Genomic DNA, 24,323 nt, shown 5'->3' with positions numbered 1-24,323 from the left:
TGAGTTCATGTAATCCTTCTAAGGATTCCACAGTATCTGAAATGTCTCACTATTCTCTTGGATTCCAAAAATAAGCCCAAACAATGTACAACTGTATCCAGTTAAGCACTGGGCAACTCTTCTTCCATAAGCAGAGATCAATCCCCAGTGCCAACCGCACAATGATTAGTGCAATTATTAAAAAGAATGCAGACTTGCTTACTTCTTGGGGGTTCTTTTTTAAATTTATAGAATGACTTAGACCAATCTTTAAGCTCTTTAACAGCATAGTGAGTCACAAAACTGGGAGGAGTGGTGGATACACCAGAAGGCTGTGCTGTCATTCAGCATGACCTCGACAGGCTGGAAAGTTAGGCAAAGAGGAACCTGATGAGGTTCAACAAGGGCAAATGCAGGGTCCTGCACCTGGGGAGGAACAACCCCATGCAGCAGTACAGGCTTGGGGCGGACCTGCTGGAATGCAGCTCTGTGGAGAGGGACCTGGGAGTGCTGGTGGACGACAGGTTGATCATGAGCCAGCAGTGTGTCCTGGCTGCCAAGAAGGCCAATGGGATCCAGGGGTGCATCAAGAGGAGTGTGGCCAGTAGGTCGAGGGAGGTTCTCCCTCCCCTCTACACTGCCCTAGTGAGGCCCCATCTGTAACTGTGAGATAACAGTCATCAGCTCTTTACTTCTAAATCCATTACTTGCTATTTCTATTCTGTATTTCTGCTTTTTATAAAATCACAGAATCACAGAATCACATAATGGTAGGGGTTGGAAGGGACATCTGTGGGTCATCTAGTCCAACCCCCCTGACAAAGCAGGGTCACCTACAGCAGGCTGCACAGGACCACATCCAGACTGGTCTTGAATATATCCAGAGAAGGACACTCCACCACCTCCCTGGGCAGCCTGTTCCAGTGCCCCATCACCCTCAGGGTGAAGAAGTTCTTCCTCATGTTCAGATGGAACTTCCTGTGCTTCAGTTTGTGCCCATTGCCCCTTGTCCTGTCACTGGGCACCACTGAAAAGAGCTTGGCCCCATCCTCCTGACACCCACCCTTCAGATATTTATAAGTATATATTAGGACCCCTTGCAGCCTTCTTTTCTTCAGGCTGAACAAGCCCAACTCCCTCAGCCTCTCCTCGTAGAAGAGATGCTTCAGCCCCCTTATCATCCTCGTAGCCCTCCACTGGACTCTCTCCAGTTGCTCCTCATCTTTCTTGAACTCGGGAGCCCAGAACTGGACACAGTACTACAGCTGGGGCCTCACCAAAACAATGCAGTAAATTAACTTGTAGTAAAGCACCCCTAGTGCGGGTGTTTCTAACCAGGAAAACCAGGATAAGAAAAAAACATTTTGTTCATTAACATACTACTTTATCACTGGCTAACGAAAATGCACTGCAAGGAAGTTTCTCTATTGCTTAAAAGAAGTTTCATGAAACCGCTGCTATTTCTATTTTGCAACTGAACCTTGGGCTTGATTCCCTGCCTGTCACTGATATGGCCATGCAAGCAGACACTCCCTTGAATCTTCAAGCTGAGTTTCTTTCAAACACAGAACTCAGTAATATTCTGCAAACCTGACAGAAGCTTGGTTTAACAGTTGTCAATGCTGCACATCATAAGTGAGTCAAAAGTGTTGTCCACTGCTGTGATGGCTGACAGAAATCAAAAACTGTTAACAATGCAGAAGATGTCTACTAGGCCAAGGCTACAGATTTCACACTACCAGCCTTTATTTCCTCTAAATTTATAAAATTGTTTTACAATTATCTCTCTCATCAGAAGGAATACTTTGTACTTTAATTTATAGAGAAGTAATTTGACCATTTATAAGAACCCTATGTTAACAAGTAATTAAAGGATGCAGGAGCTGTTTCCAAGTTCTATGAAATAAGGTGTTGGTAGCCTTTAACAGGCTTTTAGGAGATCTTTCAAATATTGTAGGTGAATGACATCCTTCACTATTCACCTTTTAATGTGCAGCTTATTGTATAATAGAGAGGGAAGCAAAAAGTCATTCATACACAGAACCTCAGGTATAGAGGTCGTTCAAATGGTCTTACAGTAGGAATAAAAAGTAACAAAATAACTGTGGATAAATGAAAAAGGGGGAGGGAGAAGGGGTGCGGCTTACGACATCGGCCCCTCCTGGGACGCGGCCTGCAACATCGGCCCCTCCTCTCTATTCACCCCTGCCACATTCCAGCGAGGCGTCTCCACTCCCGACGCCCTCTGATGCCGACCAGAACGAATTACTCAAAAAAAAAAAAAAACAAAAAAAAAAGGGGGGGGGGGGAGAAATGGAGAATGATAAGTACTTTGCAGAAATGTAATGATTATGTATGTTAACATGGCATAAATATCTAGTAAGAGTGTCTTTTTGGTAGACACATTTGAGTAGAGCTATTCCCTGTGCGTTCAGTACTGAAGTAAAGAATGCCTGCTTTCTAGAACTCCAACATTAAGTTTTAGGAAGTTAATTATTTTGCTGCTTTCTAGTAATAGATTTTGGGTACCCAGGTAGGACGCTGCTCTTGAACTTCAATGGTCCGAGGGATTGCAGGACCTCCAGCCGGCACCGAGGGATTCTCGGGGAGAACCTCTGATCACTGGACCAAAAAGTTCTGAGCACGAACCATTAATAAGGCAAAGGCATTCTTCCAGTATTGTTTCTTGTTGCCTATTTGTTAGTCATAGTAAAAGCTTCACAGCATTGAGCTATATCCCTGACCAGAAGGGAAAGCTTCCTTTCTAATCCAGAATTGAAAAGAGAGTACTCTTCCTGAAACTGAAGCGTGGGAATTTGTCTGTTAAATGTTGAATATTATTGTAAGTCCTGTCTTTGCAATATTTGGATTTATGCTGAACACTTGGTGTGCCTGTGTGCCTGTGTGTGTGTGTGTGGTCGCGACCATGAACGTATGATTTTATGTTACAGTGTTTGTATTTCTGTGATCTGACGGATTTGTCTGGACTAAGTAACTGTTTTGTGTCTTTTGGTTTGGTAAGTTCTGCAGGTATTGACTATTTCTGGTTTTTGACTTTAGACTGTTGTATTTGGACTCTGATTTATCAAGACTTCGGAAGAATTTGATGCAGCAGGGAATAGATGTGGTGATGTTTGCAACTTTATGCTTTTATGTACATTAATTTTAGCCTATATAGTTAATGAGTCATAGTTCTAGGTACATTGATCTTAACCTAGGTGATTAATATGGATAGCCAATACTAAATGTTATGGATGTTTGTATATGTGATAAGTATACCTATAACCCAAGTGCAAATTTACTGAGCTCATATTGATACACTGCTATTTCGACGCCTAACGCGGTGAGATGCATCCCCTCCAGTTGACAATAATGATATGTTGTGGTCAAGCGGTACTTTAGTCCCACCATCCACACAGGAAGAAAATTGGATACAAGTAAATCCAGCAAGAAAATTGAATGCAAGTAAATCAATCTACACCCATATGCTAGGTAACAGATTTACCATCAGTATGTATCATTCTCAAGTTAATTTGATCCTTCTTTATATCCAGCAGGTTATGGTATGCGCTTCACATCTCTATGTCTTCAATTAGCATTTGTGTTCTTATATCTGTTAGTATTGTAGTTTGTGTGAGCCTCTGAAAAAGTGGTAGCAAGCTGAAGACCAAAATTATGTCAGCTCTCATCATCATCAACAACCTCATCAACTATACCTAGCTTGCTCAAAAAACAAAAAGGGGGAATTGTGGAGTCCTGGCTGGACGAGAGGAGACATAGTTTTGTGCTGTTGAGCAACCCAGGCTTGGTAACGGAGATAGACCTTGAAAGTAGCGAACACGGAACACTGTTACAGAAGTAGAGTGGCGAACACGGAACGCTGGAGCAGGGGGACTACCATGTTGTTGCTTCCTGCCTTAGCCGATTCCAGCCACGTCACTGCTTCCTGCCTTATTGTTGCTTTCGCATCGAGATGCAGCTCTGCACCAATCACAGCGAGTTGTAGCTATTTTGACTATATATGGTTAAGATAACTAACCAATCAAAGGCTGTAACTGCTTTGCTATATAAACCTTGTTTTGCTGACTAATAAAGGTTGAACGATCAATACTCATGTTGGGGTGACATCGTTACAATGGATCCGTAACCCACGCCAACACTATGGTGTCACCTAATGTACAGACTTCAAGCTTATGGCGCTTTCATGAGCTTTGGGTCAGAGCATTTCCCAAGTGGGAAAAGGCCTTGGTTGGTAAATAATGTGTTTCAACAAACCAGAACTTCTCTTCAAAGCATTAAACAACAGATGTTTCACTGCTCTGTGTCAAGAAGTCAGAAGAGAAGAAGTAGAAAAACATGAAGACTACTGCTGTTTAATATTTTGAAAAACAAGATAAAAATCAGTTGCAGTGACCTTATATTAGGAAATGTTAATTCATTATTTATTTGTATATAACCGGAGGATGAAATTTCATCAAAAAAAAAAAGAAATGAAGCTGTGCAAGTCTAATTCTTAAATATAATATGGGTAGTAACAATAACTCAATCCTTCTCTCTAGCAGTGGGATAATTAGATGTATAAGTGACAAATTGGAAAGCATGAACAATAACACATGTTCAGTCTTAAGGGCATAACTAGTCCTTGATTTAGAAGTGGAAAGTGACATTTACTCATGCTTCAAAATGATAATGGAAGCAATAATGTGCAGAAGCATTGCTACAGATGGCAAAAAGTTCAGGAAACAAAGCAAGCAATTGTTCTTCACACTACTAAGAAGAGTTGTTTCCACGAAGTCTTATTATTCAATGATAAATGCCTTGAACAATTTCAAAACTAAAAATACATAATCTTCAGGGCTCAAACAAAAAAGTTCAGTCTTAAAAATGAAACACAAATTTTACTGAATGGTGGACATTTTTCTCAGCTCTTAAGTTTTTACTCTGTTTTGGCATTAGAAGAAATACGTTGCCTGAAGTTCAGTAAACAATGGGCCTTTTCTTCTTTTGACATTGACCTATAAATAGTAGCTTCATTCCTGGTTCAGTGACAAGATATGGCCAGCAGCACATTCTTAACAACACTGTGACTTGCTCACATAGGTGTAACTTATAGACAGTAACTTCGGACTTAAATTATTCCTGAGAACATGTCAAATAACGAAACAATATTTGTGTTGTGCAATTGTCCATTAGAATAGGCTCTTCTAAACATAATTAAAAGGAGTATGCATACAATGAGCATATATCTTTTTTCACACAAGATCTCTTAAAATCATTCCAGAACAAATTCCTATTTATTTAAAACAAAAAAAAAAGATTGCGTGAAAACAATCTCACTTTCATAAAACAAATATTTCCAGTCATTGTGCATAGGCCATTCAGCTGGCATACTGATATCATTCCTGCCATTTTGAGAGCTAGGACCTTTTATTTCTTCCAATATTACATAAATGAGAAACAAAATCACACTAAAATTTTTAAATATTTTTTAAAACTCTTTCAGAGACAGGTCATTTGCAGCCTTGCATATTCTGCCAAACTCATAGAAAAATCTCACTGAATTCTAATCCCGATGAGACAATTAATTTCTCCAGCTTATTTCCATTTACAGAAGCCATATGTAAGAATGTTTTAAAAGGCAAAGTCAATCCTTGTATTGCAGGGCTGCCATGTTGGATCCAGAACTATTAAGAGGAAACACACCTGAACTGAATATTTTTTAAATTTTGAGCAGAAAACCTGCAACACAGCTTTATCTGGATTTAGAGTGAACTAGTTTGTCTTCTGTTGACCCTACATACAAGAACAAGAGACAACAGAGATAGCTTTCATACACCGCATCATACCAACTGCATGGCCCATTTATGTAGATGGAAGTTAAACTTGTTTCACGTACACATGCGTATCACTTTCCAAAGGTGTATCAAGATTTTGTCTTCAATTAACAAACCACATTACCATGCCAGTCTACACATCCTTTAACAGAATAGAAAACATTTAAAAGACAAGCGGAAATAATGAAATAGTTTTAAAGGTCTCCTGTTCAAAGAACGTTGGAAGGAAGCACGGAAAACATTACAGAGAATACAAGATTTATCTCGTAATTCCCTTTCTACACATACAACATACTACCTAAGGACAAGCATTTTTTATGACTCCATGAGACTTGGGCTGGTTCTTTCATTCCACTTCAGGAGCCTTTTGCAGTTTTTCTTTGTTTTAAGAATCCTACAGCTCTTTTTCTATTGAGCCCAGCCATCTATCCTTTCCCTTCTGAATTTCTGCTCAGCGATGTTCTGCAATAGCAGCATTTTTGCTGGAAAGGTCACTTGTCCCACACAACAGAATTCTGCTGAGCAATGGGGGTTCATTCTGTCGCAGTGCTACCTACTCAGCCTCTTCAGCAGAGCAGACACCTACTGACACCTTCTTCCTCATCCAAGAGCAGGAGTCCAGGCGTGTCTCCACCACCAACTTTTGCAGGCCAGCCTTGACAAACTCTACCATGCCTGAAGGTGGACTCTACCATGGTTAAATCTCTTCTGTGTTTCACAGCCAAAGGGACATCTTTCTACTGCATTGTAACTGGAAAACAAAACAAATACCTTGTCAGTAGAAATAGAAAGCAACCAGAATTTGTCTTATGTTAATGATGCTTTATGTAAACTACACAACAAATGTAGTTCTTCATAACCTCATGCGTTTGACAGCTTGAAAATGGTGAGTCCCCACGGTGTTCTCTGCTCTAGCCGTTGCATCAGAAAGGCTGTGCTTTCAACTAAACTGCCTCAGAGTGAGTCTCACAGGAGAGCTGTCCCCCTGCATTTGCCTAAGAACAAAGTTTAGAATGAAACTGTGATCAAGAAGGTTTCATTTATGCCAGAAGCTCAGCAAAGGTTTCATTTACGCGATAAGCTCAGCACAAACTTTTCACAGGAAAAGCCTTTCAGTACATATTTATTGATTGCTGCAGCAAAGCCTTTCTTCTTGTTACTAGATGTAAATTTCATAAACCAAGAATGTATTGATTGCCCAGACTTACAATATTTTCAGATGTTCTACAATGCTGTAGGCCCTACAAAACATTACTAGCATATTGGAACAACTCCAACAGAAAGCAAGTGTCAATGCAGATAGACATGTACACATTTATTTAGGTACTAGCATAAGAAATTGAAAATAGACCAAGAATTCTAGACATGCTACTTTCAGAGAGAGTGCATTCCTTAAAAAGTAAAACAAAAAAATGGATTAAAATGCCCACCAATCCCCTTTACTCTATTATACCACTTTCATCTTTGTAAATATTCATAAATCCTAAAGGAAAGATTTTTTTTAATTTTTTTTCTAAATTGAATAACATTCCTAACCATAATTATAAAATTCCTGTATTTCACATAATACAGAAAGGAAAGTACAAAATGTGAAAAATTTGCAATTTAGAAAACAACTGTAAATCAGCATTTTTTATCAATTAAGTTATATAATCATTTTCTACCTCAGAGTATAAATGAGGATGAGTCAAATTAAGGCTGTGTTTTGTTCCCACCTCATAAAGATAACATTTTTAATACAGTAGATGATAGCAATTTTTTGCTGAAATGTTTTAAATCTTTTGACAAGTTTAAAATTCATGAAGCAGAACACAATCTCAGTGCAAGATGGAGAACTGTGACAAACTGTTGTTATTGTGCATCAGTCTCCTGCCGCTAAGAACAATAATGAAAACACAAGCCTTTTGTGAAGGTGGGAACACATACCCTGGAAGCCTCAGTATGCAAACTAATCCTTCCCATATCAATCCATTAGAACATTTTAAAGTAACCTAACAAAAAAAGACAATGCTGTGTTGGCACTGATTCACTGTATTTTAAAAGAAACCAAAGTTTTCAACATTTTCACTACTTTCATAGAATCATAGAACCATTAAGGTTGGAAAAGACCTCTAAGATCATCAAGTCCAGTCGTCACCCCAACACCACAATGGTTGCTAAACCATGTCCTGAAGTGCCATATCTACACATTTTTTGAACACCTCCAGGGATGGTGACACCACCACTTCCCTGGGAAGCCTATTCCAATGCCTGACAACTCTTTCAGTAAATAGATTTTTTCTAATCTCCAATCTAAACCCTCCCTGACGTTTAGACTCCACCACCTCCTAGGGCGGCCTGCTCCAATGCCTGACCACTCTTTCAGTAAAGAAATTTTTCCTAATATCTAATCTAATCCTAATATCTAATCTATCCAACCTAACCCTCCCCTGACGCAACTTGAAGCCATTGCCTCTTGTCCTATTGCTAGTTACTTGGGAGAAGAGGCCAACACCTGCCTCTCTACAACCTCCTTTCAGGTAGCTGTAGAGAGCAATAAGGTCCCCCCTCAGCCTCCTCTTCTCCAGACTAAACAATCCCAGTTCTCTCAGCTGCTCCTCATCAGACTTGTTCTCTACACCCCTCACCAGCCTCATTGCCCTTCTCTGGACATGGTCCAGCAACTCAATGTCCTTCTTGTAGCGAGGGGCCCAAAAATGAACACAGTATTCCAGGTGCGGCCTCACCAGTGCCTAGGGGCACGGTCACCTCCCTACTCCTGCTGGCCACACTATTCCTGATACAAACCAGGATTCCGATGGCCTTCTTGGCCACCTGGGCACTCTGCTGGCTCATGTTCAGCCGGCTGTCAGTCAACACCCTCAGGTCTTTTTCTGCTGGGCAGCTTTCCAGACACTCTTCCCCACTCCTGTAGCATTGCATGGGGTTGTTGTGACCCAAGTGCAGGACCCGGCACTTGGCCTTGTTGAACCTCACACAGTTGGCCTCGGCCCATCAATCCAGCCTGTCCAGACGCCTCTGCAGAGCCTTCCTACCCTCAAGCAGATCAACACTCCTGTCCAATTTGGTGTCATCTGCAAACTTACTGAGTGAGCACTCAATCCCGTCATTCAGATCATTGATAAAGATGTTAAACAAGACCTGACCCAAAACTGAGCCCTGGGGAACACAACTTATGACCAGCTGCCAGCTGGGTTCTACTCCATTCACTATCACTCTCTGTGCTCAGCCGTTCAGCCAGTTCTTTATCCAGCGAAGATACACCCATCCAAACCATGGGCAGCTGGTTTCTCCAAGAGGATGCTGTGGGGAACAGTGTCAAAGGCCTATGTCATATTTTTATGAAGTTATTAGTGTTCAGCTAATGCATTTTTCCATCACAGTCTACATATGCTTAATTTACTATGATAGTCTCAAACCCTTACAAATTTTGATTATTTGCTACTATACTGAGTTATTCTACCTCTATCAGACAAAAAACAAACTCATCTCACCAACCCACTCACCTCCTTCCCACAAAATTTCTCACAAAATGTAATTAAGTACCATCCTACACTGAGGGTGAATCACCACTGAAGACAGAACTGTGGGATTAAGTCTGGTCTATTTCCTAGATAACTTGTATTTATGAAACTGCCAATTAACTGATTTAACAAGATTGCTAATGACTGCTTCTCTATATGCAACTGAAGTTTCAAAATCAGTTTTCAAATTCAAAACATATCATTCTGCACTTTCTTATCTTATCTGATGAAGAAAAACACTTTGGCAGATAAAATAGTCCAAAATCCAAGGTTTAATTTAACCTGAAACTCTGTAGAATGAGAGATGGAAATTGGGATGGTGCAGTTTAATAAAATTGATTTTAATTAAGGTTGCATACTGAACAGCCTGTCTTTGGTCAGTGTATGCAGTGATTTGTTTAAATCTGACACTTCATTTCTTAAAAAATATTAAATAAAAAATTAAATCTAAACCAATTATCCAAGTTCTAGATGTACTGCTGAAGAACAAGGCCATAGAAATTTGTGTGGTGGGTTTTTTTTCAAGTTTAAAACCTGGTGAAATTTTGAATTAAGGAATGATATTCCTGATTCATCTGTTCTGAACTCAGATACATCTTCTGTGAAAAGACTTACTGATTACACATTGTTAAGCAATGGTTAACAAATACACGAGCTTTCAAAAAAACTCTATTATCAACTTTTGTATAGATTCTGTCTATTTAGTTGAACATCACTATTTGATTTATAGGAGTGGGGTGTACATTTTCCTTTCCTCATGGAATTCCTGAAATATGAAGTTACGTAAACAATTTTGCATTTGAGATCTTTCTAAATTAGTGCTGACACACCAAGGTAATAAAAAGGGACTCGGAAATATACGCAATGGTGATACTGCACCTCTAGTATCTATCAGTCAATTACATCTACAATTTTGAGACAGCAATTTTAGAATGCTATTATTCTATCCACGCAAAGTCCCTCTTGCTTGCTTTAATGAGTCAAAGGTCTTAGGGAGTACTGCAAGCAGCTTATTAAATTAAAACATTTTCTCAAAGACATGCCTCAAGGCAAAAAAATGTGATTGATTACAAAACAAAGAGGATTTAAATCGCAGTTTTTCTCTTTACAAGCTATGAAGTAGGAGGAGGACACTGCTGATTCAAGCTTCAGTACAGGAGCAAAAATCTTTTCCAGGATCAATAATAATGCAAACTCTTCCTTCTTAATAAGTGATTGTATAATCACTTAGTCAAAACAGAAGCTCTCTCAGCATACTTTACTCAAGATTTCGAGAATCACTGTAGTGCACCAGGAGATCTGAAGAACTCCAGCAGTCACTGAATAACAATATGCTTACTTACCTTCCATCACAGTGTCATAGGTCTCTGGTGCTTTGATCATATAGGCTGCAAAACAGATTATCTTCTTAGTAGAGAGAATGGGGTTGTACTAAAATTTTCTCAGCACTTCAAGTAGAAAACAAGACTGATAAACACTGGATGACTGAAAAGCATCTAAATTATCATCTCATTAATACAAGACATTCTGCTATTCTGGTTGCTAACTCTGTCCAAATTCTTAAAAATAAGGCAGTGGCATTTTTCCACAGCAATACTATTTTCAAATACAGCCTTTTAAAATCAGCAGCCTGAATCAGCTTTGTTATCCACTTGAATTTTGTTTTTGTTCTTGGCAAATGTCTGAAAGCTCAAATAGACTTTTTAGTTCCAATGTTAGGTCTTCACTGGTCTACAGCTGATGTTTGAACTGCTGAAGGTTGCAGAAAAAAAATAACCACAGAAGGACAGATTACTAATCAACATGTGGCCAAGAGATCCAAATTCCAAAACCCATTTCCCATTGCTTTCTTAAGGGCCCATAGGAAGGGCAGTGATTTGTGAGGAGTCATGGACCTATAGAACTACATTTAAACAGAATTTAAGGTATAGTAGGGAAACACAGATGGTGAAGTAACCTGAAGAGGGACATACTGGTATCACCTGTCCCTAAATCTCCACACAAAAACCCAAATAAAGCTGATGGAAAGGATCATCAAAAAGATTATCATAGGCAGGATGATCAGCCAGTTGTAACAAGGATATTCCAGTTCCACCACAATCTTTTCAGGACAAAGACTAACACATATTAATCTTAGATTTGTTCCAAGAAGCTTTAAATTAAACCACCAGACATTCACCTAACCGATAAAGCAGATATTAGGTTTAGCAGCATCTGAGGAGACTATATCTTTTGGGAATTTGCCACAATGCATAAAATCTCCCTAGAGAGTGAAAATCTAATTGCATGTTTAACAGTAACCGCCTTGTAAACTTGATTAAAATCAGGTCATGAAAGAGAATCTTTCTTCTTGACTACAAAAAGGTACACTTGCCTGTAACCTATGTGTTCAGACTGGAAAAAAAACACATCATCTTCATGTTCATATATATGATCTCTATATAAAGTATCCATACTTTACATAAGCTGCATTCTCATTCTCTACTATACTAACATTCCCAAAGGGGTGGTCATAAAACAGGTAATTTCATGAACTCATTATTTCTGGGGTTTATTTTAAAATTATGAAATAATCATAACACTCAGAAAAGCCACTTAGATGATACAGCTACAAAACAGCCCTTGATAGTTAAATCTACAGTAGCAGCTTTCTGCAGCACTAAACTGAAACTGTGCCATGTGATTTGTCTGATGTGATTGTTAAACAAGCCATGAGGCTTAGAATGGAACAAGGGTAGAAAAATGCTAGTCATTACTTTCTTCCACATTTCTATCAAAAAATGTTTTTTCCACATGGATAAAATGTGGGGACGTTTAGGAATACTGATGATATTTTTTATATGAAAGCATCAAAACTAATAATTCTAAATTTTTCTTTGAAAAATACTTGACTTCAACTGCATATTCAAGTAATGATCTTAAACAAAATTTATCTCATTACGATGTTTTCACATACATCACTTTCTGAACTGACCAATTTTTTTCCTCACACATAACTTCAGTAAATAGAAATTAAAGACATTTTATAGCCAGAGGAGAAAAAGCATGCATAGTGGCATATATACTTTGACATAGGTGTAGATGCACATAAAAATATGGCACTGTCTTACAGAATGACCCACATGCTAGAAATTATCCTCTCTGCCCTGGAAAGCAGACGATCATTTATAGTTCCACTTTGTTTCTTCTGTATTTTACATGGAAAAATAAAAGTACGCAGGATTTCTTCTTTTCCTTGACAAATAGAAAAAGCTGAAACATTTTCCCATATTTATTCATATATTTATGATGCATGGGACAGATAGAGCTATGAATGCAGCTGAGCAGTAAAGTTTCCCATAGTGGATAATTCTCTCTTTTTTCCTCAAAGATGTGAAAGACTGTCTCTTAAAGAGATACCTGTCAGCTCCTTGTGCAGCTATAAAACCTCACTGATGATTCTTGTTCAGGCTTTCTTACCTGTTAGACCAGAATCTCACAGAGAGTTAGAAGGAGAGGATCTTTCCCTTCAGGTCCAGCTCTACTATAAACTGATGGCAATCATGGTTTACAATGTGATATAATGAAAGAAAAATGATTTTTTTATTTCAATTAAACTTGGAGAATTATTATCTCCTAGTTCGTTGGTCTCTTTTTATTTAAAATGTCATTCATCTTTCATAAACACCCTAGTAAAAAATATTGTGCAACTTAACAGTGCACATTGATAGAAAATAAAAATCTACATAGTGATCATGAATATTACAAATCCACAAGCTCTCATTTTAAGAGTTAAGAATTGTCAATTTCAGATGTTGATACTACAAGATAAGTATTTTCCTGAACCATTCTAACTGCAGAACTGCTACATCTGCACATATTATGTTAGTTAGATTTTGAAACACTTCTGTTTTGTTTTTTCTGCACTGAAAATTGGTATTTTACAGGCATTATGTAAATGAGATGTGGTAGAAATACCTAAATTTTTTTCTTCCAAAGAAATTTATAAAACTTTGAAAAACTCAATGAACTGCTGATTATATATATTTCAGCAACTTACAGCAAGAAAATATTTAAGATACTGTTTTTCTTCTTTCCACGTTAGAAGAGAAAGACTGTCATAGTTAATAAACATTCACATTCATAATCATTTTTGTCAAGGCCAAAGACTGAATCCAGAGTTACAGGGAGCAATCATGCTTATAAGGTAATTTCTTCTCGAAAGAATGATAACAAAATTCTCCTAAACAGCTGCATGCTTTATAATCCAAACATCAGCTTATGGACTTGCAGTGCTCCAACTGAAGTCACAACCATTTTAGCTTCTCTGTAATTGCTACCCACTCTAACAGGATTAAAGCAAAAGGGAAATGCTCGCTTCTAACAGTAAAATAAAGATCTGTTGATATACTGAATTCTTGATATGTATGACTCCGTGTACATAAGCATGATATTAATAACTGAAATGATTGCTTTTGCAGTCATCATAAACTCATAGAATATCTTAAAAAACTGATCTCTGGAATTTGCTATATCTCTCCAGTAATTGTTGAGAGACAGTCTGGACAAGTAACATGTATTTAAATTTGATTGGTTAAAGGCAGGTAAAATAACTCCACCTCTTGGAAAGCATGTTTGCAGATACCTCTCAAATTCAAACAGAAGCTTTTTTAACAAGTAACATGTTCATAACTAAGATAAGCACAATATATGATTTCACTAGTCAGCAAATAAACTATGAAGAACAGAGAAAGCTTTCAAGGGAGGTGTGTGTGGGGAAACTAGATATGTCAAAATTTCAGGGTCTTGTCTGATTTACTCCAAAGTTTGTCTGCTTATGCCTGTAGTGACTTGTCAAACAGATGTGTTAGGCTTCTGTGTTTAAGAGAGTAGCTTTATAACACATCTAGTAATTAGAGAATTACCAATGTATAACATGCATTTTGTTCCTTTTCACAGACTTTTCTTCAAAGAAAAATATTCACAAAAACATGAAACAGAATTTTAAGGTAGCATGATTCAAACGCCCAAAGCAGATATTTCTGTTTGCAAAAGGTGGATATGGAAGGACAAAACAATTTAGAAAGTGAAGCAATCCTAATTTCCACAAGTTTTCCCACCAAAACAAAAGATACTTCCTTAAAAGATTCTTAATACTTCTTTAAGAGATTCTTAATTAAAGATGGACTATTGGGTTTAACACAGGAATGACTGAATGCAAGTCAAAGGCTTCTTTTGTACATTTAAACCAAACTGACCTCATAGCACTAGTTTATCCATTTGTAATTATATTTTCAGAGAGTGCTTTTATGGAACAAGTTGCAGAATACTTTTCCTTAATTGAATTACCTTACTCTATGTATGCACAGAAAGCACATCATTATTCTCTTCTACTAAATTTGGAAGAGAACAGATATACAGAGATCTACTATGCATTTTTTAGCTGGTTTTAGCATCTCATTTTCATTTTTTTTAAGTATCTTTGACAAGTGTCTACAGACAGCCCTATTTAAAACATTGGAGTTAAAGTAGGAATTCCTGGATAAATGGATTGGTTTGTTAAGCAAATACTAGAGCAACAAGTTCTTTCTTTCTGGCATGAATGCATGGACGTATATAAATCAATGGAGCTTATGCTGTTAAAGGTATAACCCTTCTGAGAGGACATCTCTCACAGTACTGCCAACTACAGTAAGATTGCATGAAATTTTACTTTTATATATAATGGACTGTTTAATAAGTAATCCATTGAGGAAAAAAGACCATTAAGACAGATCATAAAGTAGCATTCCTTCCCTTAGAAATTCTGAAATTTTGAAATTTGGTATGACACCAAGCTGAGGAAAAGTTCAGAACTTCTGAACACAAATGAAAAGGACCATTTAGGAATATAAAACTAATTTTAGCAAAATATTTCATGTTCTATAATATCAAAAGAGATATAAAATACTGTCTCCATTCAAGAACAAAGCAATAAAGTTAAAATTAATAGCACCAGTGTAGGTCTAATTGCTTTGAATTTTCGCTGCTAAAAATCTATCACAATCAGCACACCATCACTGTTTAGATTTCAGAAAAAGGCACAGTTTCACTGGGAAACCATTTTCATGTAGGCTTTCACAGCCTTTGCTGTAAGCCATACCACCTGTGGCAATGTTAAATAAAGCATTACATTTGGGAAATCAAATCTCTCCAGCTCAGAATCCTTTCTAAGAACAGTCAAAATAAAACAAAAAGGCTTGTAACATAACTTGTTTCATTGTCAGCTACTATCACTGGAGGTAAAAGGTCAAGATGATCCATGGTATTGCATATCTTAACCTCTCATACTGTAAAAAAGAAATTTGAATAATTATTCAACATTGGTTATTGCTACTCTGTTTCAAATCCAGCTTTGTTGAAACCCATCTGCTCTTTATTAAGTTATCAAGGAGCTTATTGTTTTATCTGAGTCTTAACTTGTCTCAAAGGAAAATACTCTAAGGCCTTCTGACAGCTTTGATTTAATTATTGAGAAGACAGTGGTGTTATATCCTCCTATTTAAAAACCCAAGAATAATTTAACAGTAAAAACAGCAAGCACGTTAATTCTTGGTGTGACTTAGGAACAGAAGAACAGCTATTGTACACGCCACCAAAGGTCCATCCAGCCCCGAGTTCTGTTTCCAACACCAGATTGGTTTTGGGAAACACCACTGATGGCTAGAGAAGGGTAAGGGCAGGAATAGGCACAGATGACAACTTTGTTTAGTGCTCTTCCTGCCTCAGAGCATTTTTAGTTCTGGGGCTGCCTTAATGGAATATGATTTCTACCTGGTAAGTAACTTCCTAGAAATTTCTCTTCTATTAGTTTTCTCAGTGTGAAGTTTAGTCAAATAAAGAAATCTCAGAAAATATTTCAACAGTGTTTGCTTGTTTCCCAAATTAAATTTTTTTTTTTCGAACTTGCTGCACATGTAAACCTGCACACATTAGGTTTAGCAATCTTAACCGAATATCTGCAGCTATACCATGGGCCTAGGGATTATAGATCTATACAGAAACCACAGAGTTTAACAAAAAAAATCCCTACAACTCTTGGTAGAAATGCTACTACTATCTACTATTCCAGCCAGATTCTTTTGACAAGTTAAATGCCCTCAATTCTCTTAAACTTCCTGATTCCAAGAAGCTGCCTGTCATCAGAAATAGGGCTTATTTAAGCAGAGAAGTAAGATGTATTTGGGACCTAACACAAAGCCAATTGAAATCAATGGCATTTGTTCCATTGACTTCAGTATGGTTTGGCTTAAATCCTTAGGCTTTGTTCCAACTGTCCATTCCTTTCCAGAAAGTGAATTTAAGCATGTGCCTTAGTGATTTAGTTTCCTGAAGAGGGATATATTTAAGTATATGCTTAAACAATGTATTGAATTGGGGTTTTAAAAGCTGAAAGGGAGTCCAGGTTTAATTTTCAGTGAATTTCCTAACATGCTATAATAAATTCTAAAGGAATTGTATTTGTACATGTAAATTTAGACAAGTGATATAACAATGAGTGAGGATAATGATGCTCTTATGATATACTGAGTAATTTGACACATGCTTTTCTCTTTTTAGAACTTATTTTTACAAGAACAGCAATATAAAGCTTAATGGTCAAGAACAACACACTGACAGTTACAATATAAAGAATGCTATTGTTTTTAAGCAATTAATGCAACAAGGCTAACCATTATAATAAAATATCTTTAATTGTAATAGTGGGTGATAATCCATAGCTAATTAACTTCAACTATATAAACCTGCTATCATTATTAACTTTGGATGGAAAGCATAAATGCTAAAGTGTTTTCACATGTCTTTGAAGGACTCAAATTCCCCAAACAAAAGTATCCGTATGATCTTGCATCTGATCCATTTACTTCCAACCATTCCTGGCTGCAAATTCACGGATTTAAAAAGAACTTTTGGGGTATAAGAAGAAAGAGCAGTGGTTGCTACCACACAATTTAAAAAATACACCTGTTAGCAAACCTCCAAATTTAAAAAAAAAAGGTCTGTGAAGCACTGTGTAGCCTTATTTGCAATATGTTTTTAATATTAAATAGAGGCAGATGTTTTAATTTGTGGTTTAATCTAATGTGTCTAAACCTGAGCCATTAAATTGCATGTTAAATGAATATTGATTCATTATTTTTGTGCTCTGACAATATTTAGCTCTTTCAGGCCTGGATTAAGACAGCTGTGTTCCATAAAACAAAGAAATGTACCTATTCCAAATTACTAAATGTTACACCTTCACTACTCGTTACTGCCTAAGAGTGCAATCATTTGGTTTTTGGGAGAACTAAATAAAGGACATAATCAAGCCTGCAGAACTGCACCTTCTATCCTTCCTCGAGGATACATTTTGACCTAGTCCCAGATTACATATGGGGAAAAATGTTATGAGTATACAATTCATAGTTATTCCTATTGACTGATACTGAGGACAACAATCTAAAACATCCTTTAAGTTACCAGTATATGATTTAGATTTTGAAATTATTTTTAACTGCTCATTGTGACTGTGCCTTTGATGGACAGTTTATTCTTTCTGGATCAAATTCTGCTTTTGATTACCATAGTGTTAGAATCATAGAATCACAGAATGGTTTGGGTTGGAAGGGATCTTAAAGATCATCTGGTTCCAGCCCTCATGCCAAGAGCAGGGACATCTTCCACTAGACCAGGTTGCTCAGAGCTCCATGCAACCTGGCCTTGAACACTTCCAAGGAGGATGCAGCCACAGCTTCTCTGGGAAGCCTGTTCCAGTGTTTCACCACTCTCATGGTGAAGAATTTCTCCCTAATATCTAATCTAAATCTGCCCTCTTTTAGTTTACAGCCGTTCCCCCTTGTCCTATCACTACATATCCTTATGAAAAGTCCCTCTCCATCCTTCCTGCAGGCCCCCTTCCGGTACTGGAAGGCTGCTATAAGGTCACCCCGAAGCCTTCTCTTCTCCAGGCTGAATAGCCCCAAATCCCTCAGCCTTTCCTTATAGAAGAGGTACTCCAGCCCTCTGATCATCTTTATGGCCCTCCTCTGGACCCACTACAACACATCCATGTCCTTCTTTTGTTGGGGACTCCAGAGCTGGACACAGTGTTAATGAATCATTTTCATTGCCTTTCAGACATTCCTCTGAAAGGTGGGCACAAGGTCAGAATTTGGTTTTATATTACCTGAAAAATACAATCCTGCAGAAATGATCAAGGTCTTCAAAACTGAGGTATGTGTGATGGAAATTAATATTCAAGTTCTTGGAATACAGGGGTAAACATGGAGCAATTTAATGTGTGTTTTTCACTATTAGTCCATCCAGAGAGACTTTACAAGTTAAAGCCAAGCTGAGAATAAAAAAAGTAGAAAAAATTACAACAAACTTTCCAAAATATATTTACTGTAGCTATATTTCCATTATAATAAATATATTCCCCCATTATTTCTTCTTCACATTGCATTTTAGATCTATTGTGTTACTAATAGATTCTACAGAAATTACATGCATTGAAAGTAGAAAGATTGAGATGTTTTACTCATTTTTCAGAGAAGCTATTTATGACCGAATGTCATGCACTGTTAATCATATTGCAATTACCCATCTCACACCCTTCTCCTGGAGAATGTCTGATTACAAAAGACTATGCTCATCTACACCAAAAGACTCATATGGACTTTAATGTTACTAAGACTGTATTTGCCATAGCAGATTTTGATTGGTACTGAGCATGTTGGGCCCTCTTAAGAAAAGCAGACACAGTATCATTATTTCTGCCTTTATTTCTGCTTAATCACCTCATACCTTCAGCTGCAAAGAGTTAAAATTAAGCACACGTGCAAGCTGTGTCACCTAATATCATCTGTCTTTTAGGATTCCTCAAGTTGAGTGAAATATCTATCTGCATGTATCATGGACTCTCTTTTCTTCTAATAGAAAGCGTAGGAACCTCATAAACCTGCATATTGATGTAGGCTGAGTTTTGAAACATTTAAGACACCTTTGTTGGGCAATAAAGCCCCTAGCATCTTCAAACCAGCAATGGAAAAGGCCTACAGAACCCTTCAGCAGCAAATAAACTATGGGAAACACCAGGACTCTGACCGAGATGGTAACTGAATGGATCAAAATGCGATTTTGACTGTCCTAACATAGCCATTGAATAACAGCACTCAAATGTTACATAAAGGTCAAAATGATTTTGTAAGTTGGATCTTCAGGGATCTGTTGCCCCCTCGAATCAAGGAGCATATTTTTTCCTCTCAACACCTTGATTAGGTATATGCAAAAACAGATGTTGCTATTTAGAAATGTGTTTATTCTCTTCAAATGATTCTGTAAGCACTCTCTGCAAGCGTGTTTCAACCTATGGAGGTCGGTTATTGCCTAGAATAATTTTTCAGACTAACAGAGTCCAGGCTGGACTACCAGCCCCTGCTTACTAAGTTCTCCATCTCGTCAGGTCTTAAGCAGAAAAAAGTGTTTCTCCATTTCAAAGAAATAACACCTCTATGACCATTTCCACAGCCTGGTCTTGTCTTCACATACATCCCTCACAATATCCTGTCTTTTTTAATGCTGCAGTTTCTCCTGAGTCTCACCCCTGCATACACATGCACACTTGCACTTTCACATGCACCACTTTTCTATCATGCAACTGGTGAATGCCGTTGCCTTTGCTGTCAATGATACTGCTCCTTTTTTCATATTCCCCCTATGAGGTCCCTTCCATGATCACACTGAACACTTATCTCTCTCATCACCATTGCTATTTAAATCTTCATTAAAAGTCAACTCCAGCACTATTTTTCCTTGCTCTTCCCCATTCTTTCTTGTGATATTCCCACACTTGCCTGGTTCAGTTTGTGACTTGCTAAACTGTAATGTGACTCTAAGCAAGTTCAATTATGAGGCTCCACACGTCCCTATTTAAGACTTTCTTGAACACAGACTTTTGCCATGCTGCTTACCAATCCTTTTGACCTGTACAAAAACCTGATGTTTTCCATGTGCCCTTAGACTGTTGACTCTGAGGTCAGGAACCATTCCTTTGAAAATACATACCTGCCACAAACTGAGTGCTGCTGAAAATAAACAGCTTCCAAAAAGTACAATTTTCACAGAATCGCTCAAACAGACATCTACCCATAAAAGAAATTTCACAGATATGCTTGTAAACAGCCACAAGTAGATGTCTGATTTACAGTTACCTAAATGATTGATTTAACACTAGGGATATTTTAGCTTTTCATGAGAGATTTAAAAATCCATCGTAGACAATAAGAGATGATAAACTATAAAAGAGTTCAAAAGCATCTCATATCTTTCTTTCCTCTTTTGTAAATCAGCATAGACAGGTATCTAAGTATTTAAGTTTCGTACACCATCCATAGGACCAGTGAAGGTATGGTCAAAGTGTTTTGTTCAATCAGAAACATTTCTCTGTAAAAGATCTTTCAAAATTAAAAAGTCTTAATTATACACTAAAAAAGAAATACTGGGTCCAGTAGCTCACTTGGCTTGGCCCTTCACTATCTTTCATCATAAGTAAATAAGCACCTAAGGGACTCTTAACTCCTTCTACCGCAGTGTGGGTGGTTTATTAATAACACCAAAAGTCTTTCAACAGCCCAACAATAGAAGTGCAGTATTAACATCTTATTAACGGCTTTCCTACGTAAGGGAGCTTTTAGGGCACAGCTTAATGTCATAGGAGGCTTATTCTTGAAGTTTGTGCTCATTCTGTAAATTTCATATTTTACTGAAATAATGAGTATATTCATAGTAGTTTCAACCAGAGCATGGCCCGTGTTCATTTCGCTGTGTTTTTCACACACTCAGCTTTGTTCTTGTTTTGCTGTAGTGAAGAATGACTTATCATAGGACTGTTTGGGTTGGAAGGGACCTTAAAGATCATCTACTTCCAACACCCCTGGCATGGGCAGGGAAGCCTTCCACTAGACCAGGTTGCTCAGAGCCTCACCCAACCCAGCTTTGAACACTTCCAGGTAGGGGGCATCCACAACTTCTCTGGGCAACCTGTTCGAGTGCCTCACCACCCTAATAATAAACAATCTTTCTTGTCTCTAATATTCTTTCTTATATCTAATCTAAACCTACCCTCTTTTAGTTTCAAGCCATTACCTCTTGTACTATCACTACAAGCCTTTGCAAAAAATCCCTCTCCATCTTTCTTGTAGGCCACCTTTAATACTGGAAGGCTGCAATAAGGTCTTCTCTTCTGCAGGCTGAACAATCCCAACTCTCTCAGCCTTTCCTCATAGGAGAGGGGCTACAGCCCTCTGATCATTTTTGTGGTCTTCCCCTGGACTTGCTCCAACAGGTCCATGTCCTTCTTATGTTGGGGGACCCAGGGCTGAATACAGTACCCTAGGTGGTGTCTCACCAGAGTAGAGGGACAAAATCACCTGCCTTGATATGCTGGCCACACTTCTTTTGACGCAGTACAGGATATGACTGGCTTTCTGGGCTGCAAGTGCACACTGCTGGGTTGGGTTAAGCTTCTCATCAACCGGCACCCCCAAGTCCTTCTCATGGCTGCTCTCAGTCCATCCTCCACCCAGACTGTATTTGTGCTTAGGATTGCCCCAACCCATGTGCAGGACCTTGCACTTGGGCTTGTTGAACTTCATGAGGTTTGCACAGGCCCAGCTCTCAAGCCTGTAAATGCTAACTTCCAGGAAAACCACAGAGACAAAGAAACTACTCAAAAGTTAAATGAGACTTCCCTGCCTTGAGGACACTTTAAAAATATCCCATCCTTTCATCCATTTTTACTATACCATGGCATCTGTTGCTGATCACACTCCTCCCAGCACCTATAATTCTGGGCCTGAATATTGTCAATGGACATGTTGCCCCTCCTGGGGATTGCTCTTGTTGCAGAAAGGACTTTTAACTGCCCCTGTGAAAAATAATCAGTCAGTGTTAGAAAGAATCATGGCTGTTCCCTACACCTCACACTGAAGGAAATACACTTGGGATAAAATCAGTCAAAACCCTATTCTATGCCAAGATGTTTTTAAAGATGTTTTTCCTATCACAAGAAAGATTTTCTTATGAGAAAATTCTTTCTCTAAAGCTTAGAATTAAACTTTTCATCAGTTTCTGACAAAATTGTCAGTCCATACAGAAACCTGTGCCAAATTTTGCTGTGTAAATAAGGGATGGACTCTTAAATGTCCAGTTGGCACGAAGTGGGGCATAGTTCTTCCACAAAGATATATAGCCTGTGAAAGAACAGATAGTGCCAACGATTTTCTTGCAAATTCAATGCCCATCAGGAGAAATTTGGACAAGGCAATAAATGAATCTGATGGCACCCATGAATTTAATCAGGCACCTGCCTAGAAAAGCAGACAGGTTCTGAGGTCTGTAAAATGACACTTGTCCAGAACACTTCCATCTGTACTGAAATGTGTACATAGTGATATCGTAAAAGATTGCATTAGTGAAAAAATCAATAAAATAAAGATTAAAAAGAAAAATTAGGTCAATTTTTGTACAGTGATATTAGGAGGAAACAGGATGCTAAATTAAACAGGAGTTAGAATCATAGAATCATAGAATTCTTTGGGTTAGAAGGGTCCTTTAGAGGTCATCTAGCCCAACACCCCTGCAACGAGCAGGGATATCTTCAACTAGACTGGGTTGCTCAGAGCCCCGTCCATCCCGACCTTGAAAGTTTCCAGGGATGGGGCCTCCACTACCTCTCTGGGCAACTTGTTCCAGTGCTTCACACTGTAATTGTAAAAAATTCTTCCTTATATCCAGTCTAAATCTATCATCCCTTGGTTTAAAACCACTACTCCTTGTCCTGTCACAACAGGCCTTGCTGAAAATATTGTCCCCATCTTTCCTATAGGCCCCCTTTAAGTACTGAAAGGCTGATATAAGGTCTCCCTGCAGCCTTCTCTTCTCCGGGCTCAACAACCGCATCTCTCTCAGTCTGTCCTCGTAGGAGAGATGTTCCATTCCTCTGATCATTTTTGCAGCCCACCTCTTGACACACTACAACAGGTCCACGTCTTTCCTGTGCTGAGGGCTCCAGAGCTGGATGCAGGACTCCAGGTAAGGTGTCACCAGAGCAGAGTAGAGGGGAAGAACCACCTCCCTTGACCTGCTGCCCACGCTGCTTTTGATTTTGCCCAGGATATGGTTGGCCTTCTGGGCTGAAGCGCACATTGCCGGCTCGTGTCCAGCTTTTTATCCACCAGTATCCCCAAGTCCTTCTCAGCAGGCCTACTCTCAATCCCTTCATTCCCCAGCCTGTATTGATAGCGGGGGTTGCCCCAATCCAGATGCAGGACCTTGCACTTGGTATTGTTGAACCTCATGATCTTCACACAGGCTCACCTCTCCATCTTGTCCAGGTCCCTCTGGATGGCATCTTGTCATTCTGGTGTGTCAACTGTCCCACTCATCTTGGTGTTGTCTGCAAACTTGCTGAGGGTGCACTCGATCTCGTTGTCTGTATCATTGATGAAAATATTAAAGAGCACCTGTCCCAGTACAGACCCCTGAGGGACACCACTTGTCACTGACTTTCATTTGGATATCAAGCCATTGACCACTGCCCTCTGGATATGACATTCCAAACGATTCCTTACCCACCAGAGAGTCCACCCATCAAATCCATATCTTCCCAATTTAGAGAGAAGGATACTTTGGGGGACCATGTTGAAGGCTTTACAGAAGTCCAGATAAATCATATCTGTTGCTTTTCCCTTGTCCACTGATTCAGTCACTCCACCATAGAACACCACTAGGTTGGTCAGGCAGGACTTGCCCTTGGTGGAGCCATGCTGGCTGTCTCGAATCACCTCCCTGTCCTCCCTGTGCCTTAGCAGAGCTTCTAGAAGGATCTGTCCCGTGACCTTCCCAGGCACAGAGGTGAGGGTGACAGGTTGGTAGACAGGTTGGTAGTTCCCAGGGTCCTCCTTTCTATCTTTTTTTTTAAAAA

Source organism: Opisthocomus hoazin, chromosome 1 (genome assembly GCF_030867145.1).
Source record: "Opisthocomus hoazin isolate bOpiHoa1 chromosome 1, bOpiHoa1.hap1, whole genome shotgun sequence".
Lineage (NCBI taxonomy): Eukaryota > Metazoa > Chordata > Aves > Opisthocomiformes > Opisthocomidae > Opisthocomus > Opisthocomus hoazin.
This window is presented reverse-complemented; position numbering follows the sequence as displayed.